The sequence below is a fragment of the Falco rusticolus genome, chromosome 3 (genome assembly GCF_015220075.1).
Source record: "Falco rusticolus isolate bFalRus1 chromosome 3, bFalRus1.pri, whole genome shotgun sequence".
NCBI lineage: Eukaryota > Metazoa > Chordata > Aves > Falconiformes > Falconidae > Falco > Falco rusticolus.
Window position 1 is genome coordinate 33,912,829 of NC_051189.1, and position 22,859 is coordinate 33,935,687.

The following is a 22,859-nucleotide window of genomic DNA, read 5'->3' on the forward strand; positions in this document are numbered from 1 at the left end:
TCAAAAGGAACATTTTTCTTTTAGTCTAGCTCATTTCTTGACTGAAATAACCATTTCTTTCCTTGGAATATGTCAGTTAAAAAAACCCCAGATCTTAAGACACACAGATTCTGTAGCAAACAGTAAAACTAACTAATAATCCAGTAGTTCAGAAAAAAAAAAAAAAAGAAAGAAAAAGTAGAGAATAAAAGAAAAGGCAGAAAGAGATTAGATAAGACCAGCAGCGTGCCGTTGTGTGGAGAGGGTCCAGTGCCTCTCTGACACCCACATGGAATCATTTCCCATAAAGCAGCAAAGTTTCAGCCATGGCTTCCCAATGAAGGTGGCAGAGCATATTTTGGTGGCTCGTTAGCTGCGCAGTGCCATGGCGCTGTTAGAGCTAGGGAAGGAAGGTGGAACCTGCCAGGCCCAGGCATGGGTCAAACAGTTACAGAAATAAAGCACGTGGGAAAGGAAGCAGGAGTCAAAGGAAGCAGAAACAGGCAGGGGTGCTCAGTTTACTCTTCCAAGTGGCTGAAAACACCACATGCCACTGAGAATATTATTCTATTTTATTTAACGGAATATTTTGTTTAGGTGAAGAGTAAGCTAAGAAATTTCAGATCTATGAGAACAGGTTCTGTGATGCATTATTATGCAGGACTATTTCTCTGAAACAATACTGGAGGTCTGAAAAGATGACAAGAAGGACAGTTATATAAAACATTTTTTAATGCCATTTAATTTCCATGTGGTCATGTGCTTCCAATCACTTATTCAGAAGTATTCGCTCCAGTAGCTGTAAATACTTTGTTTTGTAATCTCAAGATTCTCCTGCTGATTCTTCAAAGCTGGAATAGTTTAAAGGGGCATTTGTGAACTCCATTGAGCTCCTGGCAAAAGTATTCAGAAAGAAGTACCTCAGGCTTCAGCGCTGCTTTCCACACACAACTTCTCCTTATGCAGAGGAGAAACCTTTTTCTGTAAGTGCAGGAACCGCTAACGGCATCTAATGAGCATCAAGGGAAAAATTAGTTCTTTCCCATGTATTTTTTCAATGCTGGTAGAAAAGGCCATCTTGTTTGTGGTTTTTATTAAGAACACATAAATAGATGGTTTTAGAATAGCTACTTTCTGCCTTCTGACCCTTTGCCCTGCTCAGACACAGATCTCTATGTTCAGACAAACCTTCGTTGTCCTTCTGAGCAGAGAGCATCACAGAAATTCATGTCTCTGGTCTTGCCTTAATGTGGGCACAACTGATTTTAGCCAGCAAATAAAGAAAGAAATTAACATCAAGACAGGGGACATTTTTTGTTTACTTAGTTTGGCACATGCTGGCAAGTGAATGCTTGTTATAATTTGTCTGCTACAATGCATATTAACAGTGTGAAGCTATGAAAAGCATGTCTGTTTAGGATCATTTCAGATCTTTTAATGGTGATCTGTGGTTTTCTTTTTTTTTATATCAGCAAAGGAAGGCAGGACTGAACATGAATCATAAAGCGAGAAAAAAAGAGCAACCCAAGTTTTCCAAAGCAATTCTTGATCATAAATGCTCAATCTGTGATCACTGACAACTGACTTTCAGGACTCAAAATGGAGAATCCCCAGATCGCTAGCTGCTGTATTTCTGGATGCAGTTTTCTGCTTTATCTGTGTTAGCAAAGACAAATTACAGGGAAAAGATCCAGAGAGAAACCCTAAACCGCCAGCCTTAGCAGGGTGTTGCAAGACGTCAGCAGAAAGCATGCTATTTGCCCTCGCAGCGGTCAGTATGAAGAGCTGACAGTGCAAGGAGCATGCAGGCCAGAAGGCTGATGCTGATGAGTTTAGGCACGTTGAGAACTGCACAGGATCTGTCTGAACCCCCTTTCATCCCATAAACACATCATTCAAGCTAAACATCCTTTTACACCTCAAAGAGGTACTTCAAAAATCTACGCTGAGCCCAGCCCCTGAACTCCCATGGCTTTCAGTTGGATTTAATGCGTCTGAGCAGGGAATCAGTTCCTTTTCTTTTCCTGTACACAAGGGGATACATAATTTAGCTAAGTAACGTAAAAAAAGCTTATCATTGGTAGAATGGTATAGGGAAAGGGATGGCTCATGTCCTGCCTGCTCTACCTTAGAGCACATCTGTGTTGAGCAGGGGGCCGGGCTCCTGCTTGGAGCTCTCATCCATGAGGGGAAAGTCTAGCTGATTACCCCTAGCAGTGACTGTGTAATAACAGTTAAACTCTGTAGTATTAGCTGTGGTTTCGTATACAAAATATTTATATTGCTTTTTCTAAATTTTTAATGAAACATGTACAAACTTTGGCTGGTAATGCCTGAGAGAAACATTGTGCTTGCAGATAGCTTGGCACGTATGTCATGTAATTTTCTTCTCCTTTTTTTCATTGCTAAAAGCAATCACCAACAGAAAATTTGCTTTTGAACAGTTCATCTGTGCATGCTGTTTATATCTGAAGTTGTAATCCTCAGCTTTTGACTGAGGTCCATAAAGATAGTAATCCTGTTTTATTAAAACAGATCCCTGGAGCTCAGACTCTAACTCTGTTGTTGCTATTGCAAAAGCCGATTAGGTCACACAAGAATACAACATCAAGTGGACAACAAGCAGTAGGAGCTGCTAATCTGTTAGAAATCAAATAGTGTACCCTGTTACACACAACTATGAAGTTGTGGTGGTTTATGTTGTATGTGCTACACTGCTGAATTTCTGGGACTGTAGGCTTAGTTTGTCATTGCACTGAACTTTGTCTTAACATATTCAGGGAATGGAAACTGGCTTTAAACTCACATATAGCCGTAACTGCCTGGGACACCACAGCCATCTTGCCTTCTGCAAGGGTGCTTATCCTAAGGATGGTACTTGGCTCAAAGTCCTGGTAAGCCTGTGTTGTCTAGCTTTGTTTTTAAGACTTTGCATTGCTGAGCTGTACACACCTCACAGTAGTTATATCTGTATTTATATTTAACTGCAGTTTTTTGGACTCCATGCTGCAATTCCTAATGCCTCACAAACGAGAGCTGCTGTAGGACTTGATTTGTGTGTGACAGAAGATAACTGGTCCGGTTTGGATTCCTGTAGAAAAGTGATCTCAGTCTAGCAACAGATTGTCAGAGCTACCTTGCTTTCTATGTGCACCTCATCTCTGCCTGTCCCAGCCACAGAGCAATTCATGGATCTGTTGGGTGCATGGCTCTGATCTGCTAGTGAATGGCTTAAAAAGTGACATTTGATGAGATTTTAGGTGAGGAAACAGTAGTTCCTTTGCTGTGCAGAACACCCTCTCTTGGTACCCTCTCAAAATTTTATTTTTGTTCCTCACTGTTTTCAATAATGTAGTCTGAAAAGAAATTACTACTTCATAGTGTTGAGTAATAAACTACTGAAGAACAAATACAAGCAAAAATGGTTAGCACTTTTGGTACTGTAAAGGCAGAAAATGTGCAAATTAAAATGTTGTAGTATTTTATAAGAGCTCAGCAAACTAGTCTGTTCATTATTTAATAGATTAATCCCTTTAAAAAAGAAACTTTTAAACTTTGAGTGAGAAACTTAACATTGCTTAGAGTAACTTGTTTGCTGCAACAACAATAACATTAAACTGTGTGGTTTATTCACTTCCCAGGATATTTTATTCCATGGAGTACATACCATGTTGGCAGGTATATGAAAGGCAATTTCCCTCTCTCCTACACAGGCTTGTCTGCTTGCTGGGTGGATCTTCTTCAGGGATGTCCTCTGGGGCCTTTATGCACATTCACTTAGCATGAATTGGTGCTAATCACGTACACCACTGAATGACATTTTTTGGAATAAACTGGCTTTTACTGGAATAATTTTTTTACACTACAAGAGCAGCTGCTGCTGCTGGTATGCTCTTGTCTGCTCAACCAGTGTGTGACCCCACAGTCCGAGGTGACTTTATAATCTGAGACTATAGGAAAAGGATTATCCAGAAATGTGATGCTATCTCTGAGCCTGAGGACTTTCACAAAGATCCCAGTAAAGTATCAGTGATGCAAAGTGGTAGGAGAGAAAATCTGCAGCTGAACTCACAATGATGATTTACAAACTCTGTATATCCACTAAACCTGAGTGCAAAAATATGGTTCGCAGTCATCACTTTTTCTGTGTCAATGTCAAGAATGTTTCTGGTAAATAAAAAATGCATGGCATAAAAGACTTGAGTCCTGCAACACAGTAAACAACCTTGAAAACTTTCCTTTTATCTGTTATTTCTAAAGTCCTGAGACAGGCTGTTAAAACGTCTGGAAATATTAATGCTGAATCTCTGTAAAGTGTGTGCAATGGCTATGCATGGAGACAGAAAATTGATTCAGGCAATATTAATGCCATCTTCCAAATAAACGAGGTCAAAAACATTTTAAAAAGGATTAATATTTCTTCTTCTTTTATTTAAGCAGGCAAGGACATGATTTAGCTAACACTCTGACATGGATGCCTTATCCAGACCAAAAACTATGCTACTTCATGTTGAAACATAGCAAGAATGAATGTGTCGGTTCTTAGTTATATTTTTACTTGCTTCTGGGTTGCTTTTTTCTATTTCTTTCTAGGATATAATCCCACGCCTAGTACAGGAGAGCACAACCTGTGTGAGGTTTTCGATCCCCCAAGATTAAGCTGTTGCTTCTGGGACAAAGATAGGAATGATAAAGTGGTTCATCTGGGAGGCTCAGACTACTTTTTTTCATGCAGGCATGTGTGCAGGTGCTGCTCAAGAAACAGCAGAGCAGTTCAGCTAGCAAAACCAGTTGAACAGTCTCTGGACTTTTACCACGGACTATCTGCAGGAGTGTCTGAGTCAAAGATCAATGAGGTCAACAGGGCTTTTCATTTTGCTTCAACAAGGATTAGAGGAGGTGTTAGGGTATCTTCTTGACCTCTCTCCTTAGCAGAAGCCCAGTTTGGGGGCAACAGGGGGTAATCCTGGGTTTTCTCTGTGAGGCAGTAGTGAGGACCACTACAGGCCAAGGTCCTCTCTCTGATACCAGCTGTCTGCAGCTGTCAGTGCTCCATGAGAGTGGAAATGAGTCTACATATTTTGACAGCATAACCAGTAGGTTAGGATAGCATGGTGCAAAATTAAAATTAATTTCTGGCTATTTGGTTCAACTACATTTGTTGCTGAGATTAAGTCAATAAAAGCCATGTGGAAATGTGGAAATCAAGACCCTGATACTTCTTCTTTGCCTCATTATAAGGACACCCTAGATTTTCATAAGGATGTATGACACTCTGCATATTTCAGGTAATTTGTACCGCACACTCCTGGCTGATGAAATAGCAGTAACCAAAGTGGTATCTTATTCTGTCTCAAGAGAGAGACAGCTGCTTCAGAGATGTTAGCAGAACAGCTTGTTTCCCTCTTACAGCGTCCCACTGTTCACCTCTGCTCTGCTTTTATATTTAAGCGGTCATACCACAGGTTATCCACGGAACTGAAACTAGCTTCATTTTGTCCACTACCTGATATCACATTATGCAGAGTGTTATGAAAGATAAGGAATGGGAAGGCTCCTGTCCTACTGACCTATAAATAAAATGTTTATGTGTTAGGGCAGGATAGGTTTTTTGGCCTCAGTATGATAAAATTATACAGACTAGCCCCAGCAGACTGTGTTATCATAGATGTGCAGTGGTACGGAGGTAACTCAGCCCATCAGAAGAAACAGATGAGCAATAACCTTGCAAAAAATGTAAAGTTTGTGGAATAAGATATTAAATATGCTTTATATCTCTCTAGCCCATGTGCATACATGCACACATTCCATCCTGAGGTTCAAAGCAGGTCATTTCTTCTAACAGAATTATTAAATCCAATATCTTAAATACCTTTATAATTTTACTTTCTCCTGGCATTTTCAAAAATACTTGGTTTTTTTTCCTTAATTCTCCCATTAATATGAGTGAAACTTGCAAATTCAGAACACTTTTTAATATATTTTTCCCTGAGCTTGCACCCAAGTAGGAGTGGAGCTTTTGCTATTTTGCACTGGATTCTCACAATGAGCAGAGTGGAATAGGAAGGACATATCTACAATTTATACATTACACATAACGTAGGCCTTGTTACAAGCCCGTTCTTAAGCTCCAGTTCCCTACACCAGGGTCTGCAAATGAAAACTGCCTAATATACAAGTAACTACAGTAATGCAGCTGAAGGTATTAGTGATCCTCTGTAATTACACAACATTCAAGAAGTCACGAACTCAAGCCTGCTAAGCAGCACGGGTGAAGTTTCTACATAAGGGATCTCCTCAAGGCAGAAGATAGGTTAAAGAATATTGGCTTTTCCCCCAACCAATAACCTTCTTTTAGCAAATGGGGTATTTTTGCTAATGATAAAAGGTACGAGGAAAATTGGCTGTTGTTAAATCAGCTTTAATTAAACATAGTTAAAATTCTTGCCACTGACCTGAGCAAAAGAAACAAACCACGTAACAGATCACCCACTGTTCTGTGTTATTGATCAAGCAAAATGGATAATATGTAGCTATCTAATGTAGCACCTCATGTACTCAGAGCTGTGAACTCATTCACAAAGAGTAATTTATTTGGTTGTAGGAAAAATCTTGTAGAATTAACAAATGAATCCTCTCTTTTTCCTCTGTTCAATACTACCAGCACTGCCCTTTGTGCACAGATAAGTGCTACTTCACTTGAAATGTAAAGAAATACCATCCCCCAGCTGCCTGTACCCAGGCAGTATGCCATTAAGTGAAGCATGCCAAAACAAAGGTTTCAGCATAAAACAGCAGAAACTTGTTGCAGTGTGAGTAACAAACATGTAGAAGCCCTGCTAAACATCACTATGTTCAGTGCTACCAGTAAGGTAAGGGTAGTATATACACTTGCATTTCACAAGTTGTTATGCAATGTAGAGTAAAAGCTTTGAACTGCCAACTTCAGAGAATTTGTAATGGTTTAAACTGCACAGCAATTATATAACCATAGGCCTTGAAGGATTTCTTAACAAGTAAACCTCCCCCCTTAGTTACCAGGATTTAATTATTAAACCTTAGCTTCATTAACATGATGGTTCCCATCACTTCCAGTGTGCCTCTAAGCTTGCTAACAAAATTTCTTAGCTACCAGAGGAAAATCTGATACTGTAACTAAGAGCTGACTGCAAACATTAACAGGGTAAAATATTAATTCTCTCCTGCTGGAAAAATTCATAAGAATTTTTAAAAGAGGTGGGACTGCATCAAATTTTAATGACAGTGATATCAGGTAGCAAAAGCTCTACGCAGTTTATGCAACCAAACCTTTACAATAAGCTGCAACCAAAAAACATGTATCTGACTGCCCTTTTAACAGTGAAGATTTTAATATTGACATTGAAGCAACAACATTTCCCACAGAAATTACATTTTCTTAATATTTTTGTTTATAAAACTAGGGTATCTGGTTAAGAGAATATCCTCCCTCCAAATAATAGAGTCTATAAATATTTGGTTGTCTCTAAAAGAAACACAATAATCTATCAGCATAAAAGATTCAATTCCACTAAATACAATATGCTCTTTAAAAGCTTTATAATGCCAAATCGTTTCTCAAATCATTGCAGCTGTCAATAATGTTATGTACTATTCTTAGCACAGAAATACTGAACTTATCTCACTTAGCTCTTTCAATTATAGATTTGCCAGCATAAGGAGGCTTTTGTTTTTAACAGGGGGTTGAGTATTTTGTAGTCTGTATGTTGTTATGTACAGTATTATTTCCAATAATGATAATGCTTTTATCTGGCAGGCTAGCGGCTTTATCAATGCCATTGTGAAACAGAATGTGCCTTCTCCCACTGATACTTCATAAAATGCTGCGTTTCTCATACCTAAGGTAGTTTTAAGCTGCCAAAATGTTTGAAAAGTTTTGGAAATTGTGATTTTCTTGCTTAAAGCATAACATTAAAAATTCTGTCATGAGCTGACTGTAATGGACTGTTACAGTCCTTAACATAATGTTACGCTTCATGTTATGCAGTAAAAATTAGACGTTATGTTTCCTGTTCAGCCGCAAGTTTCACCGAACCCCGTGTATGTGTTCCAAATAACATTTCTATTTTTCCATGAATCTAGATCATTTTATGTCTGTAAGAGTGTCAAACGGTACTGCTGTGTCAAGTAAGGAAAGGGGATAATGATCCTAAATACTTCATAATTAACATTAAGTAAAAACATGACCATATGTTTATTTTATTTGCATTCATAAAAAAAGAGAAATATCTATTATCCCATTAATTTTATTATTCAGCTGCTAATAAAGAAAAAATCAGACACATCAGGTACAGGTGAGAGGGGTATACACAACCATACCAGCTTCTATTTGCTCTTGTAGCCAAAGCTGAGCTCCACAAAAAATGGGAAGCACCCCATCAGCCATGAGTACGTGGGCTTGCTAACAGCCAGGCAGTATACTTGGTGAAGAGATAGATTTGAGTTCTTTTTCTCTGTGAGTTCCAGATGCCCTTTGGAAATGACATGCCCCTGCCTGAATTCACCATTTGGTCACAAAGTATAGGTTGAAGCAGGGGAGAGGAGATCTTCCCAGCAGGGTCATGACCCTGCAAGGAGAGCCAGCTTCATCCAGCCTTTCATATGGGTCTTAATTCCTTGTGTATTGTTTACCCTCTCGCCTTCATTAACCTGTTTGGTTGGTACAGAGTGTAAGTTTTCTGAGGCAGACAATTCCCTGTCTGTATGTAGTGCCTACCATGATACAACCTCACTCATTAGTTGGGTTGCTAGACACAGCAGCAGTAACTAGAGCAGCCACCTGTTACTGGACATGTAATATTAACTGATAAAGAAGACATCCTGCACTGTGTACACCAAGAAAGATGCAGCAGCAATAAGGTCTTTAATTCTGTTGAAGGAAGGTGTTTGTGCTCTGTTGGTATTCTCTGATACTCTGAACTGAACTCATTCATTACCATTCAGGTCTTCTGCTTGCAGAGAACAGCTGAATGAAAGACATGTTTCTTCTTCTAATCTTTTTGCTGCTAACGTGCAGAAATTAGGGTTCTCATGTACATATTTTACGTGGCAGAAGAGATAAGAACCAGCAGATAAAGTTCAAAACGTCAGTGCAACAAGGTTCAACATGTCCTCCACTTCAGTAAGGGACTTATCAAGAACAGGGAGCAGTAAAGAGGGCAGCTGGCTTTCCAGATAACGTTCTTAACCTTATAGGACCTTTCAAAATATAATGCAAACATGCCAAGGGTTATTTCTTTCCGATTTTTACTTTTTATTTTATTGTGACAGAGTGGGTACAGTATCAGTACTGACATGTCCTTCTATTTAGGACTGTTACAAAAATGAGGAGACTAGAAGGGCTGACCTATAGGGCTGACCTCTATATCAGGAGTTCTTCCCATTGCAAGCCAGTCATAATGGTGTCTCCATATCTTTCTGACAGCAGGAACTGCTCCATTTCCTGTAACAATAATCTTCTGGAACAGGGCAGGAAAAAAACAAACCTCAAAGAGGTGTTGCAGTCCTATCACTCACCTTTCTCCCTTGGGTTGACTTATTCTTTCTGGAGACCATGGAGGTTGCAGCTGTGTTCCTGACAACAGTCATGCTAGAAAGCAGAGGGGTCCTTTCCCCCATTAACTACGTTGGTTATTACACAGCCAGTTTGGCCCTCAGGTACAGAACCTCACAAATATAATTTCATAAGTGAGAAGTTCAGTTTTGTGTTGGTACTGCACTGAAAATATTCCAAAGCAACATTGCAGAATGCGCATGTGTTTTAAGGCAGGCTTGGTGGCAACAGTGTCCTATCTAACAGTCAAATCAAAATCAATGGCAGTATTGCCTTAGTCAGAACTGGGTAAGACTGGAACATTGCGTGGATGTTGGAATAACGTCTTTCTTTTTTTATTTTTAATTAAATGGTTGACTTGTCCTTTTGAAGTTAGGGGAGACAGTTATTATTTCTGTAAAGACTGTATCAGCTTTTGAGACAAGGATCACTACCTGAGAAGGTAAATCTTACTCTGCGTAGCAAATGTATTTTAAGTCAGCTGATCTTGTGCCCATCAAGGTTGAGTGCACTGGCATATTTCCACCTCATAACAGTACCTATTCTGCCAGTGTCTGAAAGATAAGAAGTACATCAGGGAAGTTTACAACGTGAAATTACTCATATCTTAACAATTATCTAGGGAGTTACACTGAAAAATAGATGTTGCTGCATAAAATTTGAGTTCCTCTCCTGAAATCATCTATATGTCCCCTGTGTGCCTTTTGCATACACTAGCAAGTTATACAGACTTTAAAAAGAGAATCATAATTATAGGCAAGACTGAAAAAAAAATAATCCGTCACAGCCTTTTCCTTTTAGTGACTTCTGGATCATTTTTTTCCAGTCAAGCTGACATTTACATTTTAAATAACACTTTGTTCAAAATCACCAAGGTATGAAATAGTTGTCTTGCAAGGAACAAAAATAGCTTAGCGCATATTGTCGAAAGAGAAACAAGAGTTTCTGTTATAAAAATATGTCTCATATTATTTGGCTGTTGACCTCTCTTGTGTGATCTGAGGCTTCTTAACTAGATTCTCAGAAACTTATCATGCCGACTTGCTACTGGAAGCCGCTAACAGCTCTTACACCCTCAACTTCATACTGGATTTACATGGCAATTGATTCTACCTTTATATCATCTGTGTTGTTAATAAAGTTTTAGTGTTTCATCACTAGCAAGGTGAAACTGGGAAAACTGTAATATTTTGGGTTCCCCTGTACAAGAAAGAAATGGACAAGCTGCAGACAGTTAGCACAGATACACTAAGATTAGGGAACTAGCACAAATGCCTACAAGGAGAAATTAAGAGTCCTGGGTTTATTCAATATGGAGAAGGCTAAGCGGAGATCTAGTTGTCTCCAGTGACTAATGCGGAGTTACAGAAAAGAGAGACAGACTCTTCCCAGAGGTGCACAAGGAAAGGGTGGGAGGCAGTGGTCTCAGGCTGCAGGGAGATTCTGGTTGAATATAAAGAAAAAAGAATCCCTATGAGTGTTTGGAAGCACTGGAATGGGTTGTTCAAAGAGGCTGCAGAACCTCTGCCCTTGGAGATTATCAAGTCATGACTGGGAACGGCCCTGAACAACATGGTCTAACTTCAGATTTAGTCTTGTTTTGAGCACAAGGTTGTCTTAGATCTGTCATTCTAACAGCTACATAGGTGAAACACTCCTTACACTGTCCGCTTCCTACAGATGCTTCAGGAGACTTTCAGTATCTTTCAAATCTTGTTTATAATGATGAGTCATTAAAGCAGTGTATGGACGAGTGTCCTTCTTTACTCCAGCCTAGACTAAAAGGCATTCAAAATCGAGCCTACCACCCCAAACTCTCTTCCATCAGATGGCAACTAAATTGCTCATGTCACAGATCTGTCAGACAAAGTCACTGGAAGTATAATGCTATGTTAAGTAGAAGTTTGATCCAGACCCAGAACAAGAAAAGAAGCCAAAGCAGTGCTGGCTTTCTAAGTGCTAGCTATGCAAAATATGACTCATGTAGTGAATGCGTTTGCCATCAGTTTATGTAACACAATTTTTATAACTTTTCTATGGCTCGGGAAACATCTTTCAGCCTTACCTTGAGTGTACACACTTACATAGACCATGTATACATACATACATTTATACATATATAAGTGTGTGTGTATATATGTACATACGTATATGTATCTGTCCACATATGATATGCACATAAAGAGATATAGTGTGAGTAGATTCCTGTGGTGCTAAGCTTTGTAGGATGTCTGGAAATGGCTGAGCTCAATTCCATCTTCTTTTACACCAATATAATTACCTTTATCCACATTCCTGGAAAATCACCTTTTCTGAAATTTTGTACTCTGATAAATACTGATCATGGTCTTCTGGCAGAAAAAATTAACCTTAGCAGGGATTGCCTAATCTGTCCTCATAACACAAGCCAAATGTGGGCATCAGTCTTCCATATCACCATTTCTGTTGGTGGTAGAATATGTAGATGTCTTGCCTGGGTATAAAGATTCTGTATAAATAATGTCCTGCATGTGAGTGAGTTTAAATACATTACTCTCCCTGTGAAAAATGGTGAATTTGTTTCAGCTTCCCATCACTGACTATGCTCTGTGCATTTTTACATTGTGAACAGTATGAGTCCTAAGTCTCATGCATTTCATTAGTAGCCATGCTGGATTTATTTGCATGCATTTAAAAACCCGGAGTAGGTGTCAAAAGACAGTTTTTGAGGAGTTTGTGTGACTGTCCCCCGTTGCAGAGCTAGAAGTGTGTCTGATCCCCCAAGGAAGCCTGATGTCTTTCTTTTGACATGGTCTGTGTAGCATGGTAGCAATTCAAGACTATTGAAAATTAAAATTCTTTTTAGAAATCCATTGGTCTCATTTTAGTTAATTGTCTACATTTTTTAGGTTTTTTCTTTTTCATGGGGAAATCCTGATATCTTCTCTGGCCGTTTCCTGGGAATAGAGAATGGCATTTGCAAGGAAAACATTCTTACCAAGGTTTCCCAGGTAATGTCTCCTTTGTTACATTTTTCCCTACTCTTATATTTTGAATCACTGGATTGTTTATTTTTACTTGGATTTCTTAAGTTTGCTTACAGCACATTTGCTCTATATTCACACCTTCTTGCTCACATTTCAGGAAAAAAATTACCAGCCATCACAATTGTTTTCTAGCAGCAGTCTACAATGAAGTGCAGAGTAACAGTCACAGCATATCAGCAGTTCGATCTCCAATATACATACACGTTTAGATTGTTACTTCCAAGCTAATGCTCTGAAATATGAATGTGCTATCATAACTCCAGCTCCTGTTGGAATGGCATCAGGGCCAAGGAACAAAACTCTTCTCTCTAAATTCAGGCACACAGAAGTGTTACATAGGATCCTGAGCCACCTCGGTCCACCCTGTACAGGTGGACAGTCTACAACTCACTGCTGAGAAAACTTCCCTTTCAGTTTCTGCATCAGAGAGCAAAGTCTGTTTCCAGTTTAGCAGAGGAACTAGTGCTGCACTCAGCCGGTGTTCAAAGGGGGAATAAAACCCCTCTTTTTAGCTCAGTCCAAGAACAGCTGACCCTTGTTGGTCTGTGTAAAATGGGTTTCTATTCTGATTTATCCATAGCCACTGGGCTGTTTCCCTGCTTGGTAGGACACCAGTGTGCAGGATGGGAATGCTTTCTTTTAATTTACTGGTATCTGAACCTCAAAGTTCAGCTGTCAGCAAACATGGTGAACTCTACCCTAGTTTCACAAACCCTATGAATCTCCTGAGTTTCTTGCAAAAAGGCTAAGCAGATATGAAGTGGAGCAGAAAGGGCAGGCTGTCATACTTTAAGGAACAGTAAGTGTGATCTCTGCAATACCCCTCAGTGGGGCTTGCACAAAACTGATAGTGCTCACACAGCAAGAATTCTTCCATAAGGTATGGCAGATGCCTTCAGCACAGGACAACTGCAGTGGAGGAAATTAAAGGCAGAATTTCTTTTCATCTGGATCCAAGAATCTGTGATTGCCTGCCTGTGCACTGAAGAAAAAAAAAAAATAGAAGCTATTAAATACTTGGATATTAGTGAAGTTCTACAGTTCTGCAGCATCAGGAAGAAAAAAAAATCTTCAACTGAAGGAACACATACCATTTTCCATCACCAACGAAACAGATGGTGAACTTCCAGCTGGTTAGGAAGTATGTGCCATGAACTAACTACTTAGCATGTACAGCAGGTACAGTTTCATCTTCCCTCAATACAGAGTTTGACATAAGAAAGAATTCGGAAGGAGCTGCAGGCCACTAGACTTCCCCCAGCACGGGATGAGGAAGGTACTTGGGAGTTTGGATGAAATCCTAGCTGTACCACTTCAAGTGTAGGTAGTATTCGTTCAGGCTAAGAGTTGTCTAAAACTAATCAGCTTGAAGCCCTTCGGAAATAGTCTTCAGTGAATCAGCTTGCTTTGAGTTCATGAGCAAAACACAGATCTGGCTGCTGGCGAAATGTTATAGTGACTGGATCCTGTCTTCTGGATTCTGCTACTGTACTGAGTACACCAAATGGTACAGTTCAGAATATCACCAGGAAAGAAACATAAAAGGCTTTTCTTTGTTGCTTACTAAATTCCAGTTATGAAACTAAGCTGAAATTTGTTTACAGGGATTCCACCAAATTCAAACAAATCATTACTAAATAGAGACATAAATTATTCGACAGAACAAACAATACAGACTGGAACAACAGTCAAACAAACCACTTTCCCAGGAATTATTCTCTGTTGTGACCACACTAACTTGAGAAACTGTGCTGACCAGCAAAGAAAAGAAACCATAATGCTGTAATAGCAAACCCTAGTATTATCAGGTTACTAAAGATGACTATGAAATATTCTTTTATAGCTGTGAAACTGTTCATCACTCAGTGATGAAATACTTAAAATATTAGTCTCAGCCGAATTTGAGATGTTTCCGAGCCTCTTTTCAGACTTCAGTGCTCCTAGGGCTAAGTGAGCTATGTACACTAATTGCAGTCTAATTCTAATACAGCCCAACCCATTAAAACACTGCCATTATGTTTATTCAGTCAGCAACTCCTGACTCCTTGTGAATAGAGCATATCACACGTAGGACTTCAATACAACAGCTAACTCTCCATCTGCACAGCTGTAAGTAGAGAGTATAGAAATCTCTTTGTAGGAGACCACTAACCTGTTCTACAGGTACTTGTATGTTGTATTCCTGTGCTGTTTGTGACTCTTGCCCCTCCATAGCTAAGTCAGCAAGAACATCTCAGTGATACAGAATTAAAGCCAAATATCCACCAGGACTGATGAAAATCTACGTTGTTTTAATGTGTTTTGAATGGAGACTTTGTCTTGTAGTGATGTAATGTTATCTGCTGGCATTTTTAGTCCAGTTTCCTAGAAAGCATCTGTAATAATGCTAGAACAGGGCTAGATTTATGTATCTAATTTTTTTTAGAAATGTGTAGGGTTCATGCAAATGGGGTTGTTATCGCTATAAAAGTTTCAGGCAACTCCCAGTGACTTGGAAGAGCCTTCCAACACGTACCCAGAGGAAATAAAGCTTTTTTGTTGGGTGGTTCTTGTACTCAGGGCCTTCACCTTAATCTTCAAAGGCCTTCATTAACTCAATCTCAGTTTCATAAAAAGCACCTCTTCCCCTCCTTGTGAGGTTTATTTGTAACAGTTCCACTTCTTTGAAGTGCCAAACCCATTGACCTTAAGCACATAACATGTGAAAGCAGAACACAAAATTTTCTCAGCTACTTCCTCACATCTCTTCAGCAGAGGAAAATAAGAATGGCCGCAAACCAATCCACTTTGAGGCCAAAATGTCAACTACTTTTTTGCAATTGGTTGCACACATACCCATAGGAACAAAAATAGTGATAAATGATACAGGAAATGTCAGGGGGGAGGTGGCGGATAGAAACTGTTAGCAGAACGGGGGAGGCCTGGAGGAAGAGGTCCACAACTGCTGTGAAAGATAAGCATCAGTCTCACATGTGCTTCTGAGTGCTCCCATGGTCAATAAGAAAGCCCAACAACACAGAATGATTGCAGAAAGTGAAAGATCCTTGGAGAAAAAGGCACAATGAGCAGATGGGGAAAAGGTCACAGACACCTTGTAGGACATGAGTTGGACCCTAACCCAAAACCTGGACTACACAGCCTCTTACAGTTGCGAGATTTATTCAGAAGTGCTAGTATAGTGGTTGAAGACTGTAGCATAAGAACACATAACAAAATGACAGCTTTTTTGAGCTTGTATGAAAAATTACTGTTTTACAGAAATTATTTCCTGATGGGAGTTGAAAGGTTATTTCTTCTGCCTCTAAGGTCTTTCTGCATTTTTAGGTAGCTAAAAATAGAGCCTAATAATCCATAGTTGATACCCACAGGAGTGAAATTCAGACACTGAGTGCACAAACTGAGAAACCAGGTAGGTATTTGTGTGTGCAGTTTTCATGTTATAAATATTAATGTGTCTCTCCTTACCCGGTGTGTGTACATACGGTAAAATGCAAGACCCTCCAATGAAATGGAAAACAGAACAAAGTCAGTGTTTAGGAAATACTGAAGAAAAGAATGCAAGGTGAGATACTGGAAACCTACACTTCATTTGCATTATGCATGAGTCACTACCACAACACCTCTGCCATAAAAGTACTATATGCACAGGTAATAAAATAAACCCCAATTACTTGTATAATATAACATTTTTACAGCTTTTCTAAAGGCAGGGTAGCATGGATGATGCTGTAAATTCTTCTATGCTTTTTTTTCTGTCTTCTTACAGCTTTAGCATCTTTCACTTGTCTCTGCCTGTACACCAATCACTCTTGTCTGGTAGGTGTGTTAGTACATCTCTTCTGTCACCGGATAAAATGCTAAAGCCACTGTATTATCTACCTGCATGTATTATTACCAAAGGAAGACTGGTGAAAAACATCCTGCTTCTAGAGAAAAAATACACCAAAAAGTTGTTCTCTAAAGTGAGGCCCAGTGAGAAGAAAAACCAGCAAATTCACACAGATAGGTTAGTTTACAACAGAGGAAAGACTCCTTCCCTTCCCACAGGATAGTGCTGCAGCTATCCTGTGAAAATGTGGAATGGTGGAGATACTTATAGATGTCCAAGACATACTCTCTTGCTGCTTTTTGCTTCTTGAATGAAATCTTTAATCCTCTGTGACCAGCTATTTCTGCACTCTACAGGCTCCAGTTTAAAGTACAGAAGCTGAGTGAAGTTGGTTTTGGTTTTTTTGGTTTTTTTTCCAAGGGAATCAACATTCAGTTCAGATTTCATGCAGCCTTGTCTGATAGGGATGATCTACGAAAGCAGAAGCCCCAAGAAGGACCCCTTCTCACGGTGAGGATGTTGGCAAAGCCTACATTGCACCAGGAAAGGTGCACTGCACACCCTGTTGCTCCCCAGTCACAGCATGTGTGGAGGGTCCCTCCTTTTCCCTGCTCTGCAGGTGATGCTGTTCTTGCTTCTCGAACAGGTTTTCCAAGAGGTATTGGACCAAAATCCAGCTCTCCAGCTGAGATCATATGAATGTGTCTGGAGTTTTGTTGGGGTTTTTTTTAGGAAAATCTGTGTGTAGACTCATTATTCTCTGCTTTGTATTTTTATCAATTCTTGCATATTTTTGAGCAGCCTCTATGAAAGCCACACTTCTAAATGTTTGTTTTGCTTGCTACAGGGTATGCTAGGCCTTGTGTTCTAGGCATGCTAAGGTGATATTTTTCTTTGATCAAGTGCCTGATAATGACCAGTCTGAGAATGAGACAGCAGCTTTGCAGAGTGCATGCCTTAGCCCTCCAATCAAACAATTTAATTTCATCTCTAAACACAGGACAAGGCAAAGTAACTTACACAGAAACTGATATGGTTTTGTGCTAAATTTGATGTTTTCATCAGAAAAATGAACAAGTAAGGCTTTGAACAAAGGCTAGACCACTGCATGATGATATACCCAGAAAGTCTGTCAGGCAATAGTTGTATAATACTATGTTTCAGAAAATCAATACCTATACTTTATATAGTTCTAAAAGTATCCTGTTTACTTCTGCGGTGATAACATAATTTTGTCTGGAAAATAAACTTGATACCTAGCATTAAAGTTTAATAGATAAACAAATCCAGATTTTCCTCCTGATGTGTCTTCTCCTGTTCTTCAGTTAGTTGAAAGGCATCGCACCGTATAGCTTAAAAAGCATCTTTTTTTTTTAGCTGTCAGAGAAGGTAAAACATTTCATCTGATAGCTAAATCTAAGTAGTGTGCTGTAGTGAGTGTATTTAGGATAGAACAAAACTGAAGGGGTATAAATAAAGCAGCTTGAGTGAAACTTTAGCCCCACCGCATCCTGTAGCAAACCCCCAATTTATTTCATAGAGCCAAGACCTTATCTAGCAATCACAGCACAAAGACAGCTGACACTGCACGACTTTTAGAGGGGGACAAAAAACTAAGAACTCAGTATTCAGGATACAGTCAATTCAGCTGAACTCTGAGCTGACATCCAGCATATGGTTTATTCACCAGAGGGAAATGATAGATGTAACAGAATTTAAGTGTGGTATGAAGAACAGTCAAAATGTCAGTCAATTTTAAATCAAAATGCCAGTCTTTCTCTTTAATTTCATGCATTAAAAACCTCTCTATAATCTTCGCAGTCTACAAGAGTTCAAGGACGACCTTCTAGTCTGGTCAGTTGTGAAGTAATCTTCTGAAATACTTACCATGCCATAAGGATAGCAACAATGGGAACGGGAGGGAACTGAGGGGAAAGAATAGGGCAAAACCAGTCTGCACATCTGGGCAAAAACTGGCAGGGAAGACCAGAGTTCATTTTGGGCAAACTTAGTGAATCTTTATGTGTTTGCTTCCAGAATGCTATAGTTCTTATCATCCCAGAAATAACAGAAAAATACCTGGTTTATATGAGTTCCAAGATGCTACACCAGATTAAAGAAGAAATAGTAAATTCTTTACCAGAGAGTGCCCTGGACATACTGTGTAGCTTAAAGAAGGGAAGGATGTAAATCCTTCAGAGCAGCAAATACTGTACAGTTCCAGCTGATATGAATGGCAAAGGTCTATTGACTTCAGTATTATGGTCTGCGATCTTGAATAAGTATTTCATTGTCTTCTGGAGGCATCTGGTATAACAAACAGTGCCTAGCTTTCTGATCTGCAGAGCACTGGCATTTTTGAGCATCCTGGCAATGAAATTGAGAAAACTGTCTGTATCCTGTAACTAAATGTTATGCAGAAAATTACCTTCTTAAATTAAAAATGGTTTCCAAAAGAAAATAAGGTTTGTGCAAAAATGATAGCATTATAAATTATTTTTTATTTATACCCTTAATTTCATGTCAAAATGTACTAACTAGTACTACTACATTTCCAGGGGAATATTGAGATTTAAAATAAAACATTTTAAAAATTATTCCAAGGGAGAAGCTGATAGATTTTCTGTAAATGCATCACTAAAAGAAAGGAAAACTGGTTTATTTGGAACTGTGTAGAACAGAAATAATACTGAAGTTACAAAATTATTTTCAGTCCCCTGTAAGTGCAACGCTACATGCCACTGAGGGCATGTTCATTAAGGCCTGATTTTCATAGAACTTAATAACCACTTTCACTGCAATCACACTTAAAATCAAACCTGTGCCTTGCTGCTTGTCTGAACTAGGGCCTAAGGCTAACTGGATCTTCAGTACAGTTTTTGTACTATTCTTAGAAGAGCCATAGGAGCCAGTGCCCGGTGAGGAGCAAAGGAGGGCAGCAGCTCGGCTGAGGTGCCTGAACATCAGGCAAGGTCTCTGGGCAGGGAAGAAGATGCTGCTGGCTTCCAGAGCAAAGGGAAAAAGGAAAACAATGTCTCCAGCACTTATCTGAGAGTGAAGGAGTGGGGGCAGTGGGAATTAGATGGTTTTGTACATAGTGCAGAGCAAGAAAGACCACAGAGATTGCTTTGGAGTGTTGGAATTAACCTTTGGGTCTAATGTTCATGTAGTTTTGAAATCCCACTGAGCTTGGTGTGTTCAAGGGGACAGTTGCCATAAGAAATAATATTTTCCTTATATTTTCTGTAAAATTGACAGCATTATTTTAAACTATTTTTTAAATGCCTGTAAGCACCACTGGAAATCTGTTTTTCCAGGGGAGTTAAATGTTAGCTTTATGCTACAGACACAGTTCCTGATCCTTCAATGTAAATAATTTTGCATATATTATTAACACCATTGCTGAATATTTATTTATGTATGTAAAGATAATCACATGTACAAATGCTTTTGGTGTTGGGCACTTAAAAATTCCTAACCATAAAAAGAGGTGTGTGTGGGGTCAAATCTAATTCTACAAGGGTGATGAACATTTCGTAGCATGTGTCAAAGACTGACTTTTGATAGCTGTAAACAGAAGCAATTTCCAGGAGTCAGTCCTTTTGTTCCTCTGTATTTTTCTTAAATGAAATCAGCTGCCCTTTTCTTTCAACACTTTAATTATCATTAGCTTCAGAAATCACTTTGCAATTAATGAAAGTCTGAATTCTTCATGTTCACTGAGAAAAGCCTTAATATAAACAAACACCTATTGCAAACACATTCCGTGGTAGTTAATAATGCTAGCCTAATTTATATCTTTTTACTATCTGACATACATCTGTAACAGGCAAGTTTCTGTTCTCCCTGTTGTCCTCCTATTGCTTAAACTTGCACACTGGAAACTCATCAGTCAGCATCGGTCTAAAGTAAATTAAAAGCAATCTGCAGTAGCTGTTTTACTGAAGCCTTTTGCCTGAAGCAGCCAAAAGCAATAGTCAAGGACTTCCTTTAGATTTTGGAGAGATAGAAAGCTCATTAGGTTTCTCAGGCCATTTAAATTTCTGAAGCTCAAAAAGTTAAACCAGAAGGGGAGAAGTATCTTCCTGTCAGAACACAGATCATAGAGGTTGCCTGCAGCAGCAAAATATTCAGTAGGTGTTTTCATGAATGGTCACGAAGAGGGAGGGACAAATATCCTACAGTTTCCCCCATGTGATTGACTAATCCTCCAGGGAAGCAATGCCTCGGTAATCCTGCAGTGTGTGAGTCAGCATTACACCTCATGGAAGAACTGGTCTCTTTTTATAAAGTTCACAATATAAACTTGACAATTTGCAAAAAAAGGTTTCCAGAGTTACAAGTGCAAACTTCTGCAGGTTTTTTTTAAGTTTTCCATTATTATTGGCGACCCTTTTGCAGCATATTGGAGGCTTAAATGGATATACATACTGTAAACATGAACATGACATTGTAAATTCTGCTGTGCATTGGGAATGGGAAAGGGAAATATAATTTGCTACATCTGCTCTGAACTGAGAGGGCAGAAAAGAGGAGTTCTAAGAAAACTTTAATTGTCTATGTAGTTTCCAGAGCTTTCCTCAAATGTATGGTATAAACACCATCCCCAAGAGCACTCCCACATTAAAGAGAAAAGCAGCACGGATGTAACAGACCCTTCAACTCCTTGTCTTTTCTCTGGTGCTCTGAACGTGCACGGAGCCACGAATTGCTGTGCCTAAGTGACCCAAGAGGGTGTTTTACCCCCAGCAAGTACTGTCTCACTTTTGCATGTGAAGAAAATGGAACATAAAATAGGTACTTGAATTATCCTCCATATGCCAGCTAATCTCTGGCAGATCTGGACATGAAACTTTGACTTTCTAAATCCTAATCATATGCATGTCAACCAAGGTAGTTCCCACCCAGCCTGTCCTTTGGTGTATAGTATCTGCTAACTGTTCCCTGTACCAGAGGAGCTACAGGAAATGCTCCAGGAATGGTGACAAAGCAATACATTGCTTCTTACTGTGTGATGTATCTGATAATTTTTATTGATGACTAGTTACAATTCCAGTAGGATATGTATCTCTGAATCCTTATGTTTACATCTGTACCCATATTGCATTGGTATGTAATGGCATTACTGCACTAAGGCATTCTATCTATCACTAAATTATGCATGCATTCAGCAGCTGTTCTGATCAGCTGTACGCAGATATAGACTGACTGACAATGGGAAGCTGCCTTTGTATATGTAGTAAGGGATGACTTTATTAGTGTTACGCTTGAAAATAAAGGGCCTTCAGAAGGATATTTTTTTTTTCTGGAAAGTGGCATTACATGAAAGCAGAATGCGTCTGGTGCACAGTCCTGAGGAATCAGCCAGAAAGCTATTCCGCTTTCTGTTTATCATGTCACCTCTGGTCCATCCTTTATAGGACTCAACTATGTAACCACTTGAGACTTCTGAATACTGAATACCTCACACTAATACAGATTAGCTTGCACTCTCTATTTCTTTTAAAATTGATTTTAATGTAACTTGCAAAACTTTCTTCTCTATAAATGCAGGCTTCTGGATTTTGAATAGGTGTCCATCCACGTGCATGTGCTGATCAAGGATTTTATGAAGTAGTAGCTGGCAAAGCTCAGTGCTTCATTAGTGTTAGAGCCACATAAAAATTTTCAAAGTGCTTTTTTTACTAGCTTTATGCAACCTTTCCTGCATTCTGTGCTTCATTTGCCTCCATCATGATTTGGACTATGCCACCAGGAATACATGCACAGGCCAAATATTAAATGAAAACTCTATGTTTTAACAGTGTCACTGAGAATGACAGCTTGCAAAGAAACTAATTCTGTTAATGCTGTTTAGGTAGCAGCAATGGCAGTGCATTTCTTAGATGGTTAACATTCTCGACTAAATGTATTTTGGAAAATTGGGGTCTGGTGAAAATGAAAAAATTCCTGTGGAAATCAATTTCTTAACAGCAATAGTAAGGTTTCTATAGGGAATTCTTAAACTTTGATCTTTAAACCTTCCCCCTGCCTTTCTCCTTGTCACCTTTGGTTTTCAAAGCAGCAATGGCATTCTAAAATAGCATATTGACAATGAGTAAAAGAGAGATTTCTTACTGAAAGGTGAATGTAGTAAATATTACTGGGTTTCAAAGTTTCCCCATGAGCTGAGAGTAACTGAAGAAATGCAGCCTATCAGAAATGTTCCACGGGCACAAACTGGGACTTTTTATAAGGTGTAGTCCCTCCTTGGCCTACAGATTGGTCTGAGTGAGGCTAGACAGGAGTCAGAGTCAGCTACTCAGCATAACAAGAGCATATCAGCTGCTGAGAGAGTTCAGATCATTAAGTACTGATCCCAGGAGTTTCAGTGAAGATGTTGTTTACCAGAATTGCTTAAAGCTCAGTGTTCTGTGTGTTGAATATCATGTTT

General features: G+C 39.2%; 1 long non-coding RNA gene across 3 annotated transcripts; it reads left to right on the top strand.

Moving 5' to 3' along the window:
* Positions 1–218: 218 nt before the first annotated feature.
* On the top strand, positions 219–22,342 carry LOC119144785. 3 transcript variants are annotated; one of them, XR_005103213.1, is made up of 5 exons: positions 219–6,851; positions 7,775–9,675; positions 12,460–12,561; positions 16,093–16,245; positions 16,364–22,342. It is a non-coding gene; the product is annotated as an uncharacterized LOC119144785 (long non-coding RNA). The 3 variants fall into 3 exon arrangements; XR_005103212.1 differs by having other exon boundaries at positions 16,093–22,342; XR_005103214.1 differs by having other exon boundaries at positions 7,775–7,861; positions 16,093–22,342.
* Positions 22,343–22,859: the final 517 nt, after the last annotated feature.